Below are 17,679 nucleotides of genomic sequence, written 5' to 3' on the forward strand. Positions count from 1 at the left end.
TTTTTTATGTAACACTGCCACCGAACTCTAGCTACTCCTACTCGACTGAATTAAGTGATTCTCCAATATGTATCGGATCGCTGCTTTTAACTGAGCCAGTTTTTGTGGGTTCAGCGTATATGGATGTTGCTTTATTGGTTTGGAGTTTCCTACATCATGATTAGTTAATGTAGTGCATCCTGATGTGTCCCTGCAAATCTGTCTATTTTTTCAGTATTTTTATTAGATCTTTCCACTGTTCTTCTAAATGGGCAAAGTTGGCCTTTAATTTTCCTAGGATGTCTATATTTGTTAGTTGTACCAGTGGGGGAGGGGTCATTCTGTGAACTGTTGACCTCTTCTCCAATCTCACTCTTCCCATCACTGTCTTCTTCCACTACCACCACCTGACACACTTGTCTCTTCCTATCCTCTTCCCTACAATGGTATTTCTTTAATATATTTACATGGCATAATCGGTCCTTCTTCCTACGATCTGGAGTATCTATCAGGTAAGTCACCTTACTCACTCTCCTAACTACCTTATAGGGGCCACTGGACTTTGCTTTCTGAGGTTCACCCTCTGCAATGGCAACAATACTAATACATCATCTCCAGCCTGGAATGTTCTGGACCTGGGATGTTTATCTGCCCACATTTTCATTCTTGCCCTTGAAACCTTGAAAAGCTCTCGGGCTACTTGACAAGATCCTGTGAGTTATTCCAGAAACATGGACATGCAATCCAGCATTGAGGATTTGTCCTGTTTTAGAAACTTCTCTTTCATCAATTTTAATGACCCCGTATTTCATGGCCATAAACTCAAATGGGCTAAACCCAGTAAATTCTTTCGGAGAATCTCTGGCGGCAAATAGTAAAAAATCCAATTCCTTGTCCCAATCTCTTGGATATTCATGGCAATAGGTCCTAATCGTTGGTTTTGAGAGTCTGATGCTATCTCGCCAAAGCTCGCTGAGTTTATGGATGATAGGTGGTTGATTTTAATTGTTTCATACCTAAACTACAAATTTTGTCCTGGAAAATTTTGGGCATGAGGCTAGGACCCTGGTCAGATGGTACTTCTAAGGGTAGGCCATAGCATGTGAAAAATTGCATCAACTTTTCCACAACTACCTTAGTTATAATTGTCCACAAAGATCTAGCTCCCTGAAACCGAGCAGTCATATCCATGACCGCAAGAATGTACTGATGCCCTGCTTTAGTTTTAGGCAATGGTCCTACCCAATCTACTAATACCCAACTAAATGGCTCTTCAAACACTGGTATGGGTATTAAAGCAGCTGGTTTAGTCACATGCTGTGGTACCTGTTACCTGAGAGGTATGACAGTTTCTACAGAATTACACTACACCTTATGCAGTCCTGGCCAAGAAAAATGCATGTTGACTGATGCCTGAGTTTTCCGAATTCCTACATGTCCTGCCAGTGATATCTCATGTGTTATCCGCAGTACTTCCTTACAATATTTGGGCAGTACCACTATCTGATGAACAACCATCCATTTCTTAGCTCTAGCCCTGTGAAGATAATTCCACTTCCACATCAGAAGTCGGTTCTTCATGTAACAGCACACTGGAACACTCTCAGCTTAACTTCTGTGAAAACAGACTGTCCTAATATCTATCTATCTATCTGGATTTGCCTCCTGGGCCTCAATTAATGAAGTCCTACCAAGCACTTCCTTGGAATTATCCTCGTTCTCAAGGTTCAGCACTCTACCATCTGCTTCTGTCGCGACTTTAATCTCTGGTGGTAAAATTTGTTTAGCCATTGCCCTGGTCACCACACACGATAGAAAAATATCTGGAAATTGTTCTTGTAACTGTTCTGGCTCCTTATCCTCCCTCAGACTCTCCGTAATCATGGGTAAATCCACAACCTTCACTCCTGCCAAAACATTCCCCAAATGTAAGTCTACTCCGTCCCTGGTAACTTCTTAACCACTCCAACAACTAGTGGACCCGACAATGAATCACACTCCAACTTTACTTTGTATAATACAACTGGTATATAATCTCAACTTATCCCATTCACTAATACCTGAGCTTTCAGTGAACTCTCTAGAGCGAAAACCAAATCCCTCTCCAGTAGGAGATTTTGCATCGCACATGTGTCCCTTAACATTGTTATGGGTTTGACTAGATCAGTTGATGAAAACGGGTGATCTTCCCCTTAGACAAAAGGGAAGAAACCCCATTTCTTTTTCTTTTTGCTGCACTCTAACTTTTCATGTGTAACTGGATTTTAGCTAATTCTACTGATTCTTGCCATGACCCAGGCTGTGTTTCTGGCATTTCTTTCAAATGTAAATGCTGATCAATCGCTACAATTATATCTTTCTTCCTAGCTTTAGCCATCACCTCTATTTTTAATTCACTTGACAATTCAATTAGTTTGTCTTTTTGAAGCCCTTTTAAATAAACCAAAGGCAAGTCATCCACCTGAATAAAATCCTGAGCAGCCATCGGAGCCATCCTGGTATATTACTACAATCCTGGTGCCTCTTTTTAATTAATACTGTAACTCAAACGTCACTGTCTACTGTTCCAAACATCGCGAGACCAAGCCCCCAAATTATGTTACAACCCCCCTGGGTGAGTGCTCTCGCAATTTTGACCCATGGATGCAAAATGGTTAAATATCTTTAAGCTGAGCAGGGAAAGAAAGGAATTCAAAAGCAATAAAAGAGAATACTGAGAGCCTTCGGACAGCAAACCTCAGACTTTTCGGCATCTGAGAGATCGGTGGAACACGGTTCGATTGGTGGGCTAGTGGGCAATCAATTGGCCAAAAGGCTGAATTCTGGACTTCCGGTGGCGGCTATGAAGGAGTAAGTCGCACATTTGGTGGCTCCCGCTCTGGTCGGACTTTTGGACCTTTCCCCCCGTTTTTTCTACCGGATTTGAATTGTAAAACGGATGTTAGTGGCAATTGTTTACTGAATTCCCACTTTGGTGCATGGAGAGAAGGACTAGAAGTGTTCGTAAGGACAGAAATAAAAAGACAGAGAAGGCTTGGGCTGTAGCTGCAACCGAAGACAGCATGGCGGAGGTTCGGACCTCAGGCTTGTCCACCCAGCAAGTCATTCAGGAAGGCTTTGCTACGCAGAAACGGGACTGCTTGGACCCCATAAAAGAGTCGATTGACTGGTTGGAGCATAGATTGGACGCCCAAGATCGGGCGATCCAGAAGGTGGAGAAGGTGCTGACTGAGCAGGAGGAACATCAGACTGTGGTGGAGCTGGAGGTGGGGATGCTGAGGGACCAGCAGAAGAAGCTCCTGGAGAAGGTGGAGGACCTAGAGAATAGGTCCCGCCGGCAGAACTTAAGAATCGTCGGGCTCCCTGAGAGGTCCGAAGGAATGGAAGCTGGGGCATACATTGCAGACATGTTTGTGAAGCTGCTGGGGGACGGGGCATTCTCCCGACCCTTGGAGGTGGATAGGGCTCACAGAGCACTCGCGAGGAAACCGCGAATGGGAGACTCCCCGAGGGCAATGGTGGTGAGATTCCACAGGTTCTCGGACAAGGAGCGCATTCTACAGTGGACCAAGCAGACACGGAGCTGTAGGTGGGATAATTGCATCCTGTGGGTTTACCAGGACCTGAGTGTAGAGGTGACCAGGAGGAGAGCAGGCTTCAATCAGATCAGGTCGATCCTTTTTAAGAAAAAGGTTTGGACTGTTATACCCAGCCCGTCTCTGGGTCACGCATGAGGATCAGCACTTCTATTTCGAGTCACCTGAGGACGCATTGGACTTTGCAAAAAAGAAAGAGCTGGCGAAGGACTGAGAACTTTTGAACTTGGCTGCAACGTTCATGTTTTTTTGGGGGGGGGGTCTTTCTGTTTCTCTTTCTTTGAAAAAAAGTTTCTCATTTTGCGTTTCATGGAAGATGTTTGTGATGCCGTTTGCATTGATTTGGAAACAGCGGTAGAGCTGAGTGAGTTAAGGTTTTCATTTGCACTGTTGGGAGATGGAGGTGTGCTTGTTTTTGATCTTTGTGTATTTTCTGTTGGGCAATTGTGTGGGGAGTTTGTTTGTATGAGCGGGTGGGGAGGGTGTGGAGGAAACAATAGGTGGGAGACTATCTGGCGCCGGGGATGGGGGCCATCAAGCTAGCTGGGAGAGCTAGCTCACGGAAGCACAGTGGGGTGTATATGTTTTGTTTAGTAAAGGGATTGGGTTACAGGGTGTTGTTACTAGGGGAGGAAAGGGGGGCGAATGTTCTGCTGACGAGGGAGGGACTTGAGCTGAGGGACAGAGAGGAGGTAGGGGGAGGGGGCTACCTGGGGATGGACCAGTGGAGGCGCAGAGCACGGGCTGGAGGCAGGCCTAAAAAAGGGGATGGCTGATCGGCGGAGGGGGGTGGGGGGCAATGAGCACCCCAACTAGGCTGATCACCTGGAATGTTCGAGGGTTAAATGGGCCGGTCAAAAGGGCACGTGTGTTCGCGCATCTTAGGGGATTGAAGGCAGACGTGGTAATGTTGCAGAAGATGCACCTTAGAGTAACGGACCAGGTTAGACTGAGGAAAGGCTGGGTCAGTCAGGTCTTTCACTCGGGATCAGATTCAAAGACTAGAGGGGTCGCGATCCGGATCAATAAGCGGGTGGTGTCTGAGGCGGGTAGTATAGTCTTGGACGTGGGAGGTCGGTACATTATGGTCAATGGGAAGCTAGAGGGGGAGCAGGTGGTATTAGTAAATGTATATGCGCCAAATTGGGATGATGTGGAGTTTATAAAGAGGATGCTGGGGAAGATACCGGGCCTGGACTCGCACAGGTTGGTCATGGGAGGGGACTGGGGGCTTCAACAAAGTTATGGACCCTGGCTTGGACCGGTCAAGCTCGAAAACGGGCAGGGTGCCAGCAATGGCAAAGGAACTAAGACGGTTCATGGTACTGATGGGGGGGAGAGGGGGGAGTGGATCCGTGGAGGTTTGGGCAGTTGGGGGTTAATTATGGTTTCATGTATATTGTTTATTTTGTTGTTGTCACTATACCGAAAATACCTCAATAAAATGTTTATTGGAGAAAAAAGGCTGAATTCTGCCCAGTAACTGGTGGTGATTGGCTTCTGATGAGTGGGATGATTTTCAGAGAGCCAGGGAAAGCTACTTTGAATCCTGGATGCTCAGATGAAAGTACATGCACTTTCTTCTCCCCTCATATTCTTCTCCTGAAAAGCTGCTGTATTTCTGAAACTGCAGAGACTTGAATGAATCTTCCATTACAAACTGGAAACAGAAAACCTTGAAATAAAAGCCGAAACTGAAGAAAGGTGCGCTAGAAATAACCATCTGTGACAAAAACTCTTTTATCTTTTTACTTTAATTATTATTTTTACACCCCTTTTCTATTCTCTATGTTAGTCTGTCAAAACTGTGTGCATAGAGGGTGGGATGAGTTTAAGTGGGGAGATTAGGAATTAGATAATAGTTAAATTGTTGCTTTGGCTCTTTAAATTATATTTAATTATAGTTATCATTATTAATAAAATTAATTTTGTTTAAATTTACAAACCTGGTGACTGTAGTTATTGGGCAGTTAAGGGCCAAAATCTTTGGATGTTTTTCTAAGAAATATTTATTAATTTAAATTGTCTTCCAACTCGGGTCAATTGGGGCCAGAACTGACTGCGCATGAGCCCAGGCGGTCGTAACAGGCCTATTATACTATTCCAATGAAATTCAAGTACTCACTCGGTACTTTAGAAACTTGCAGAATCAACATTGAATTCAACAATTTCGGTTCATAATACTTGCTCCCTTGCTTTGGTGATTCTGTCTTCCCACTTACATGTCCTCTAGATCTTTTTCTTTCTTCGCTTGTCCCATTAACATTTCCTTTTGCTGCGCCCCATACTTTTTCCCGTTCAGCCTCTCCTGGCCTTTCACCCTATAAAAAGCCTTCCATTCTGTTCTTTCCTCTGCTCCCTCCTTTCCCTGCCTTGCTTAAAAACTACACCTTAAAGCACTTCCAGTTTGAATGAAAGATCATTGACTCAAAACTCTGTTTCTCTCTCCACAGTTGCTGACAGACCTTCTAAGTATTTTGAGCTTTTCCTGTTTTCATTTCAGATCAGGTATTCTTACAGTATTCAACATTTTACTTTCCAGAAATAAGGCAATCACTTAGATGTTTTGTGGGAGACCAAATAATTCAATAGAAATAACAGCATGTGCAAATCACACTAGCAACTTGCATTATTTATGTCATGAATAGAACAATCTGGACAATCCACAGGTGACAATGTAATGTTGCTCAGCTTCTGTTCTTACCGGAAATGTCAAATCATTGTTGAACAATGAGATTCAGATCACAGGTATTGACTTGTTTACATGGCTTTTCACTGTGCTGTGAAGATTCAAAAGAGAGAAAATATTTGTCTGGGGGACTGCGGAGTATCTGATGCCATCCTGAGCATCCACAACAGAAATGGTGACCAAAGGGCAGCATGGTGACGAAGTGATTAGCACTGCTGCCTCACAGCGCTGAAGACCCGGGTTCGATCCCGGCCCCGGGCGTTTGCACATTATCCCCGTGTTTGCGTGGGTTTCACCCCCACAACCCAAAGATGTGCAGGGTAGGTGGATTGACCACACTAAATTGCCCCTTAATTGAAAAAAAATAATTGGGTACTCTTAAAAAAAAATTTTTCAGAGATTATGGGCGGGGGGGGCGGGGGGGGGGCGGGGGGGGGGGGAAGAGAGAGATTATGGGCAGGGAGATGGAAGATAGAGATTATGGGCGGGGGTAGGTGGTGAGAGATTATGGGCATTGAGACACAGAGCGTGTTGTGGAAGAGAAACCAGCTTGTTCTTATTTTTCTGTGGCAATCTGTATGGAAATCATCACTCTCCAGTGGACACATTCTGACCTCTGATGCAGTTTAACACAGCTGCTCTGTTAATTAGAAGTACAGCCTGTAGCAATTTAACACCATTAATACTGATTCACTCATTAGAATATTGAATTAAATCACATCATTACTGAAAATGTTAGAAATTAGAAGTCACACAATTAAAATCAGGATTATTCTCCCTCTTTCAAAAATAAAAACTTAAAACACAAGGCACAGAATACATTCTCATGTTTGCACTAAAAACACAAATAGGTCAAGAATTCATATTAATAAGCACAATTCTGTTTCACTAATTCTCAACCTGCATGCTTCAACATAAAGGTTTTTTTTTCACCTTTATAAAAACATAGTGAATATTTCTTTAAATTGAGTAAAGAAACGGTATGTTTACCCTTCTTTTAAACACTGAAGATGCAGGATATATCCCTTTGATGTGTTGAATTATATTCCATCAATTTTATCAATTTTTGCCTTCCTGAACTCCTTCAAATGCCTAGGTGATAGAAAACTTCTCGTGAAATACCAGACAAGCCAGCATGAGCATTAAGAAAAAAGTTCACAAGAATATTCACTGTTTTGAATTTGAATTTAAACACACTCCCCCTCACATTATGGGAAACAGTAAGGAGGGCTGTTTGGGTATCGAACAGAATCATGATTTCACAGAGCTCGTGAACAGTCTCCTTTCAAGTGTTCCTTATCTCAAATTCCACCCCACTATATTTACCACAGGGAAATCTCTAAGAATCTGGTTCAGATTATAGGTATTGACTTTTTTTAGGTGCTCAAAGCATTCATTACAAGTTGAAAGGCTGATTAAGAGATAAGTCTTTTCCCTTTCACGATTGACAGAAGGGCTATATATCCAATTAATCATGTCTATTTTAATCACTGGTAATTTTGCCTAATTGTCCTGCTTCCAGCAATATTTTAACCAAGTGGTTATCATTTTCTTTACCTGCAAATTTTGCACACGCAAAGCAATTTTCGGAGATGCATTTGATCCTCCGCTTCAGCAAAGCTAACTGCCTTCCGAATGAATCAATGTAATAAGCATTATTTTGTGCACTATATGCAAAACCCTTATGAAGACAGATATACCAAGCCTACCTCTGTTTAAATTAGAATACAACATTCCCATCAGGACCATATAAACTGCCATAGTTCAAGCATCACCTCATTGATTCTCTATAATATATTTTTTATTTAACCTGTGAATGTTGCATGCAAGGTACTGGGAAATCAAACAATTTCCCATTTCAGAAACGCCAACCATTGCTAGCTCAGGTATAGCACTTTTAGATGCAGAACAAGGCTCCCTCTACTTAGTACAAACCTCAAAAGAGTACTCTCCACGACACAAATATGGCATTTCCCACACCCGCCAGCCCCGGCAGACTCTGAGTGAGGTTATCAATTGTACCAATTAAGGCTAATTTAAGAAGAGCTTTGCACTCTGGCCTCATAGTCACAAAGAACTGGAATAAGAGTGCCCAACAGTTGGACGCCTAATGAAATATGCTGCAATCAATGTCTCATAATGCACACTAACAAGCAAAAGCCAGGAGCTTCATGCAGGCTTCTCTTATGAAGAGAAATGGGGAACCATTGTTATTTCCTTTGCAATACTTCTATATGGCATTCATGCCAGAATGGGTAATATAATTAGGTATGTCGTAGTAAGTCGTCCGCTTAATGCTAAATGTAGAGGGAAAAGATTCCTTCATTAGTTATGGAATACTTTCACACTGCACAACAGGGGAGTCGTGGGAAACACAACATCTCATTATGTGGTGCAACCACATGGAGTTTTATTAACTTTAAGAATCTAGAAAGGCTTTGGCCAAGCAGATCTACTGAAAATAATATGTTGGAGGTAACTTAGCAGAAGCTGTACACTGCTATTATCACGTTTTACATTTTCAAAACCTGAAGTGTGATCTGCACCAGAGAAATAATAGGCATATGGTCTAGACGTTAGTGAAATAATCCTAAACAATCCCAACTTCAGGCCTTCGAAAGTATTTTGAGAGAACAAAAAAAGTGCTGGATCCTACTGCACAGCCCAAATGCTTACTAATTGGTGCTGGGACCAGAAATTCTCGCCCAAAGTCAACTAGCTTTTGGTACATTTTCCAGTCCCGCTCGGGATGATTCCTGCCACCGAAGATCCCAGCCTATATTTTGAATTATGGATTATGAGAGCTGGATGTCTCGCTTTTGATGAGGGTAGCTTCATGGGGAAATTTCCCAACTTGGCAGACCCGTGTTCCGTTAAGCGCAATTTTGGCTCTGGAATGAGGGGAGGGGGGCGTTGTTGGGGGGAGGGAGGTGATGGGGGGGGGGGAGTTGGGGGCGGGGCAGTGTGGTGGGATTGAGTTCGGCCTGCTGTCTCCGAAACCAGATCAGAGGCAGAGGTGGACCCAAATGGCAAGGAGAGCAAATTACACCTGATATAAGCACAGTGGGCTAAACAGCTGGCTTGTAATGCAGAACAAGGCCAGCAGCGTGGGTTCAATTCCCGTACCGGCCTCCCCGAACAGGCGCCGGAATGTGGCGACTCGGGGCTTTTCACAGTAACTTCATTGAAGCCTACTTGTGACAATAAGCAATTATTATTATTATTGTATAAAATGCCACCCTGGATGTTGCTCTTACTGTGAGGGAAGAAAATTGATTGTTGCAGGTTCTTGGGGAGAGGCATCTGTCAGCAGTCAGGTGAGTAAGACGTGTACTTATTGATCAGTTGGTTAGTTACACTTGAAGAGATGGCCCATTACAAACCTTCCTGAAGAAACTTTAGATTTTAATGCTGCCTATTGACCTTGTTTAACGAAGGACTAAATAGCAGTAACTTATTGCTGGCAAAGCTTCACGAGACTCAGCCATGCAGATGGCACCACCTTGGCAGCTTCAGGAGATCTTGGCACTCTGCATTGAGTGCGATTTCAATCATGCCAAAGGGCTGATCTTTAGATGCCACATGCAGAACCTTTGCTCTTTCACTATTCACCCTATCAGACTGTGGACATCCAAAGGTGCCTTGTCCATTACTCTCACAGTGGCACGCTGTCATCACGGGCAAGTGTGACTCAGAGGAAACAGACCAGCATGGGCACTTGCGCTCAGGAATCCACCATGCTATGTTGGCATGAAAACAATAAATACCAGACCAGCCACTCTTTATGCTGTACCCCAGCAACATCTATCTGCGCTCAACCAGATAATGAAGTCCCTGCATGCAGGTGGACACAGGTTATTTGTTGCTCTGCATGAAGTGAGAAACCTTACTTGTCTGTGTGCTTTCTTCATCGTCATGTCAGAATGACACAGAGGAGGACAACTCGTCTTCCATTGCTTCCACAGCCCTTGTGCGAGAGACCTTGTCTGTGATACATATCCCAGAAACAATGGCTGCCCATGCAGAAATGCAGAGCCCACAGTCTCAGGTAGGTCTATGCATGACAAGGTAGGCTGCCACACTCCTCAATATAACTGAAGAGTTGAGCAGCCTTACTCCATATCCTCCGAGACAACACCAGGAGCACAATGTAGGAGTGTTCGCTTATGCTGCTGTACCTTAATCACTAAAGGGTTCACAGTGGTATTGTTTACTCTCACAATGTTAATTGTTACTTTCATGCACCTTGTAAGTACACTCTATATTTTCTGCAATGGATATGGTGCTGTGGACAACAGTGATCACGCGGGTGAAAATGGGGTGGAGTTCAGCTATGCTGATTAACTTGAATGTCAACGATTGCTCTGGACATTCTCCCTCATTGTGGATGGGCATCTCCTGTAAGGTATGTGCCCCTAATATTAATGGGCACTTGGTGGCAAGGCTCACCAGGGACTTGCTGCTGGATATGAAATGGGATCCTCAAGGCTGCATAGATGTACTAACTCCGGAGTAATAATTCCCTGGCAACAATGGCATCTTGTACAGATTGAGCATGGGTACCCAGGCCTGCTTTTTAGAATGTCTTCCATTGTTACCCACCTCCTTGTTGGCAGCTCTATTGGAGTTGATAGTGTTGCCACTTTTATTATCAGACCACAAGCTGCGAGTATGTTTCTTGTATTGACCAAATGACCACACAACCAGTATGTTAGTTCAAAAGACAGTTTATTATAAAACACAAGATTTATTTCTATGTGAAATGATACACACAGCTATTAAACTACACCTATCAACTAAGATGACCTTTACTTAACTACTGGATGACCGGCTCTGTGCGGGTAGATAAGGCCTTTATCTGAGTCCCCACGTGTGTCGACTGGAAATCATCAGGTTTGTCTCGGCTGCGGCTCGTCTCTCTCTCTCAGGTAGCGATCACGGGCCTTGAACGTGGCTGGTCGTTATGTTGCAGTTGGTGTGGGCACAGGCTGATCCCAAAACAGGCAGATCCCAAATGCGCAGAGCTTCTAATCCTTCTCTTTCATGCCCTTTTGGACGGGGTTAACTCAGGGTCCAATGGATCGATAGAGTCTCAATCACTCTGATCGATACCGGCCAATTAGGGGCGGGTATCTTGATGGCTGGGCAGGTCCTAGTCGTTATTGTTACAAGTATGTATGCCTTTGCAAATAAGGGGAGAGGCGCCAGGGAGTCTGCTACTGTTGCTATTCCTTGATTTGAGTCTATTGTCCTGCGGAAATCGGTGATTGACCTTTAACGGGTACAGGTTTCAGTTTGGTCTGGTTTTTCCTTTGCACAAGGGCTGTGCACTGTCTGTGTCCCAGCTTGACCACAATTCCCATTACCTTTTGCAGGCGGCCATTTTAGATGGCCACAATAGGGTCCACCTTGCCCTCGTCGCCCTCCTCTTCACCCTCCTTGTTCTCCTCCTTCTCCTCCTGTGATGATATAGCTCTTTTGCTGGCCTCTGGTCCCTTGAGTCAATAGCCTGCTCGATGACAGTCCTTGTCTGCAAGTGGCTGGAGTAATGTTTGGGCCCAGTATCCTAGAGATCCAAGGGAGGAAGCAACCATCTCCTTAATGGGTAGCCTTGCCCCCCCCCCCAGAAGCTAACCATGGACCTGGGGTCAGGGCTGGGAAAGTTGTGGCAGGTGTGACTATCTCAGAATAAATGAGTCATGCCAGTTGCCGGGGAAACATGCATAGACGTACAGGGAGGCCTTATTGTGATCACACACGGCCTGCACCTTGATGGAATAGGATGGTTTTCTCTTCATGAATGTCTCCCGCCACTGCATTGATGACCTTGGTAGAGTCTACCACTCCTTGAACTTGTGGAAAGCTGTCGATGGAGGCGAAGCACATTGCCCTCCACGTCTGTGACACCATGTCTGTGGGGCAGTTGATGTGTTCTCCCACCCAAGCAAAGAATGCATCAATGGCAGTGGTAATGCACTGCTGTCTGGCTGATTGAGAGATGCCGCACAAGCCTACAGTAGACTATTGAAAGGAACCGGCCACATCGGTATTGAGAACGGCAGTAATCAGGCAGTGTAATAGGTGCATGGGAATCGGTTCACTGTGGCACAAGATCTTTCTGCACCATGGCACAGATGTCTCTAACCATTTCTCTTGAAATCCGGATCCTTGCACTGCCTCTTGGCCATGCTGAGAAAACTTTTTTGGAGATGGTACACACTTCGCTGGAGGTAATGTTTTCTCCTCCCCCTTCGTAGTGCTGTCTGTAGTGGCACTGCCATCTCCTAGCTGGATACCCCTGGCTCTGGCCTCACGATGCTGCAGCTGCACCTCCTCTATCGCCCATATGTGGGAAGGCGCCAAGCCAATTTTTTCAGCTTCCTTCTTTCACACAGTATTCAGCCAGCAGGCCGGGCACTCTGTCCTATCTCCCACTTACCTGCCAAAGCAAGGAATAATCCGGAGGGGGCCACAGGATCTTTCCATTTTTCACAACCACACGCATCACCTTCCATCCACCCCAGCCCCCTCCTCAAGCCCCCCTCCCAACCCTCACCCGCCACCCTTTGTGGGGGGCACCAACCTGTATCTCAGAAGGAAAGCTGCAATGTTTAAAAAGTTACATTGCAGATCTCTACACAAAGGATGCACACCTTTCATGATCCCTTCAGAGTTGTTACTGCCTCCACTATAAATTGTGACTCACTCACTGTGAGTTAAGGCCCCCTGGAGTGGTGGAAATCATATCATTTTTAACTCAGAATGATTTTCAAATGGCCCAGCAGGTTCATGTTTCATGCCTGTGCATTTTGCACTGCGCCCCTTTTCCCTACTGGCAAAAAATGTTATCAGCCGGAAATGGGGACATGTGGTTTGCCCTCACCACCTCTAGAGATCTCCAGATCCTCCCGATTCCATGACAATCCAGCCTATGAATGTGGTAGCTTGGCCAATTTAAGGAGGCGGGCTCGTGGGCCAATATGACGGGGTCTGAGCCAATCGCATGCGAGTGCGTGAACCCCGGCAATAATGTGCCAGCATGGGGCCGGGGAGCGTAGCGGCCGGGCAAAGTAAACCCCAGAGCTGGGAAGAAAAGGCTCCCCAAGAAGGGAGAAGTCCCGGAAAACTTCATTGAAAAGTCAGGAGCCAGCAATTCATCAAAAAAAGTGAGCCAGAATGCCAATTATAGGTAAATTGGAGCTGTTTGACCGGGGGGCTGAGGGTTGGAGTCAGCACATAGAATGACTATCAGGGGCGACCTGATAGAGGTCTACAAAATTATGAAGGGCATAGACAGAGTGGATAGTCAGAGACTTTTTCCCAGGGTAGAGTGGTCAATTACTAGGGGGCATAGGTTTAAGGTGCAAGGGGCAAGGTTTGGAGGAGATGTACAAGGCAAGTTTTTTACACAGAGGGTAGTGGGTGCCTGGAACTCGCTGCCGGAGGAGGTGATGGAAGCAGGGACAATAGTGACATTTAAGGGGCATCTTGACAAATACATGAATAGGATGGGAATAGAGGGATACGGACCCAGGAAGTGTAGAAGATTGTAGTTTCGTCGGGCAGCATGGTCGGCACGGGTTTGGAGGGCCGAAGGGCCTGTTCCTGTGCTGTAATTTTCTTTGTTCTTTGACTCCATTACTTCTTCATTGAAAATGAGATCACTGGTGAAGATAAACAGAAAATGATCCTTCTGACAGTCTGTGGGCCTAAAACCTACAACTTGATTCGGAATCTGATGTCCCCTGAGGCACCCGACTCCATCGACCAGTTGGTCAAACAGGTGAAGGGGCATTTTAACCCATGGCCCTCAATCATTCTTCAGCATTACAAATTTAACTGTGGTCCGGGTCCCTGAGGAGCCCATCTCAGCCTCCATCGGCAGATTTTGACAGATTGCTCACTGAGCACTGCAAGTTCGGAACTGTGCTTAACGACATGCTTCACGACTGGTTGGGGTGCGGATTCCAGGATCTCAGTTTACAAAAGACGCTTTTGACCAAGACCATGATAACACTGGAGAAGGCTATTGAGATCACCCAGATGATGGAAAAAGACATCATCAAACACCAGGATGTGGCTGAAGGGGAAGTGAATTTAGTTTGGGGTGGTATAGCCATGCGACAAGCAGCAGGATCACCACGCATGGCAGAATCAGAATGGGGGACCGGGTAGGTCGTCACCTCCAAATTGAAGAGGACTACGATCATTGCGTAAGGGCCATCCCCAGGAAAATTGCCCTTGTCGGGAGTTTGCATGATTTAAATGCAGTCAGCTGGGCCACATTCAAACACGATCTTGGGCTAAAAAGAACGCAGTGATGGAAAAGAAAAAAATGGAAGAATGATCATAGCATGCCAGAATTTGAAATTCAGAAAAACGAATAGCCGCAGTATCAGCAAATGTACCAAGTGGAGAGGAGCTCTATGGAGGCGCTCATCGTACATCAATTAAACATCGTCCCAAGTGAAAATGACAGATCTTATTGAGATTGTCTTGAACGTGAATAGCAAATGAATGCTGTCCTGTTGCATCAGAATATAGCTGGTGTTTGCTGAAACAGAGAGTTAGGTGAAAGAGGGAGGATCGGAGACAGCTGGGCCCATGAGGGACTCCTCTGGACGGTCCGCAGGCTGAGTTTGAAAAAAATCCAGGAGCGGCGTCTCAGGAAAATGGTAAGTTCATTGGCCGGTAAGTAACTGACAATTTGCGTGACCTATTCTAATTTGCTTTCAGATTAAAGGTAAAAAGGAGAAATATATTACCGATTACAAAAGCTAAAAATTGGTTGGGAATGTTTTAAAAACTAATTTAAACTGAATTAAATAAAACCGAGATGTAGGGCCAGACAAAGTGTTGTACCTGTACGATGCAGGAGCTGGTGGGCCCCACTGTGGTTCTGAGTGAACACACCTGTTGCAAGTGTTTGTTGTTTGAGGAACTAGGTCCTCAAAGAATAGTTTTGCAGGAGGGAACAGTATAAACCAAGAAATATTGGAGGCTTGTAAGAAAGCTACGGGTGAATCATGGGTGAATTTAATATGCATATAGACTGGATTAATCAAATTGGCAAGGGTAACTTTGAGGGAAAGTTCACTGAATGTATTAGAGATTGTTTCTTGGAGCTATATGTTATGGAACCAATGAGGGTGCAGGCTATTCTGCATTTGGTATTGTGACATGAGGAGGGTTTGATTAATGACCTCGTAGTTAAAGATCTTCTGGGGAAGAATGATCATAACGTGACAGAATTTGAAATTCAGTTTGAGGGCAAGAAACTGGAGTCCCATGCTAGCATTAAACGAAGGAAATTGCGTAGGCTTCAGGTCAGATTTAGCCCCAGTGGATCGGGCAGGAATACTAGGTAGGACAATTGATGAGAAGTGACAGTTGTTTAAAGAGATATTTAATTCCTCCAAACTAAAATATATTCCAGAGAGGATGAAAATTGAAAGAACATAAACACAATAAACACAAAGACAAATGCATACCATATTGCAAAGGCCAGTGAAAGGCTGGAAGATTGGTAAACTTTTAAAGAGCAACAAAGCGTTATAAAAAGAGTAATAAAAAGATAAAATTATGAAAGAAAACTAGCGCAAAATATAAAAAAGGATAGCAAAATCGTCTGTAAGTATATAACAAGGAACAGAGTAGCTAAAGTGAATGTTGGTCCCCTGGAGGATCAGACTGGGGAGTTAATAGTGGGGAACATAGAAATGGCAGAGACGCTAAATCAACATTTTGCCTCAGTTTTCACAGTGGAGAATACTAGTCTCATCCCAATAGTAACTGGTAATGCAGAGGTATTAGAAAGTGAAGAACTTAGAACAATCATCATCAGTAGGGTAAAAATACTAAACAAAGTATTGGGGTTAAAGGCAGACAAAACCCCAGGGCCTACATCCTAGGATCTTAAAGGAAGTTGCAGTGGAGATAATGGATCCATTGGTTCTAACATTCCAAAATTCCCAGGATGCGGGAAAGCTTCCAGTGGATTGGAAAAATGTTAATGTAACGCCCTTATTAAAAAAGGGAGGGAGGCAGAAAGTAAGAAACTATCATAAGAACATAAGAACTAGGATCAGGAGTAGGCCATCTGGCCCCTCGAGCCTGCTCCGCCGTTTAATGAGGTCATGGCTGATCTTTGTGGACTCAGCTCCACTCTCTGGCCCGTACACCATATCCCCGAATCCCTTTATTCTTTCGAAAGGCATCTATCTTTTTCTTAAAAACGTTTAAAGAAGGAGCCTCAACTGCTTCACTGGGAAATCGTTGGGAAATTTTTAGAATTCATTATTAAGGAAGTAATAACAGGACAGTTGGAAAGACAAAACGCAATCCATCAGAGTCAGCATGGTTTTATGAAGGGTGAATTGTATTTGACTAATTTGCTAGAGATCTTCGAAGATGTAACAAGCCAAGTGGGTAATGGGAATCCTGGAGATTTAGTATATCTGGATTTCCAGAAGACATTTGATAAGATGCTGCACAAAAGGTTAATATACAAGGTAAGATCACATGGGATTAGGGGTAATTTATTAGTTTGGATAGAAGACTGGCTCACCAAAAGAGGGCAGAGTCTGGTTCACAAGACTTGGAGTGCCATAGGGTTCGATCTTCAGGCCCCAACTATTTACAATATATACTGATGACTTGGATGCAGGGATAGGAAGTACTATAGCCAAATTTGCAAATTACACTAAAATAGGTGGGATAGTAAATGGCAAAGAGGAAATAAGAAATTTACAAATGGATATAGATAGGTTAGGTGAGCAGACGATTATTTGGCAGATGGAATTTAATGTGGATAAGCGTGAGGTTATCCATTTTGGTCAGAAAAAGGAAAGGCAACTTATATCTAAATGGAGAGAAACTTCAAAGTGCTTCGGTGCAGAGGGATCTGCGTGTCATCGTGCATGAATCGCAGAAAACTAGAATGCAGGTACAGTAGGTACTAATGAAGGCAAATGGACTTCCGGTGGCAATCGCGAACAGAGCAAACCGCAGCAAAGACGCTCCCGCACAACCACAAAATTGCGGCTTTTTTGAGGGGGTTTTCCAGGGAATTGTCACCAAAAAAAATTATTTGGGTCCCGCGAATTCGGCCCTGCCCTGGTGCCAAAGCTCCATTCCACAGAGGTGGCGAGGGAGAGAAAAAACAAAGGAGAGACTGGTCCCGGTGAGCTGCACGTGGCAGAAGAGTGGGGATCGCACAGAAACGGCCTGAAAGTCGGAGCACGGAGAGGATAACACAAGAACAGAATAAGAATTTTAAAATTCAACCTTCCTTGTTCCTCTCCTGCAAATTTTTTTTTAAAAAGAAAAACTTTTTTAAAGGGAAAAAAAAACTTTCCCCCCCCAAAAATCCCTTTTTATAAAAAAAAAATCGTTTTCAAACCCTTTAAACTCTTG

The 17,679-nt window shown here is 44.3% G+C and overlaps 1 long non-coding RNA gene across 1 annotated transcript in view; it reads right to left on the reverse strand.

Moving 5' to 3' along the window:
• LOC140393528 (uncharacterized) overlaps nt 1–17,679 on the reverse strand; it is a 53,791-nt gene that overhangs the window by 16,804 nt on the left and 19,308 nt on the right. The window contains exon 2 of the long non-coding RNA XR_011935649.1: nt 7,255–7,356. This is a non-coding gene — a long non-coding RNA (uncharacterized lncRNA). The remainder of the gene's footprint in view (nt 1–7,254; nt 7,357–17,679) is intronic.

This window comes from Scyliorhinus torazame, chromosome 17 (assembly GCF_047496885.1).
Source record: "Scyliorhinus torazame isolate Kashiwa2021f chromosome 17, sScyTor2.1, whole genome shotgun sequence".
Lineage (NCBI taxonomy): Eukaryota > Metazoa > Chordata > Chondrichthyes > Carcharhiniformes > Scyliorhinidae > Scyliorhinus > Scyliorhinus torazame.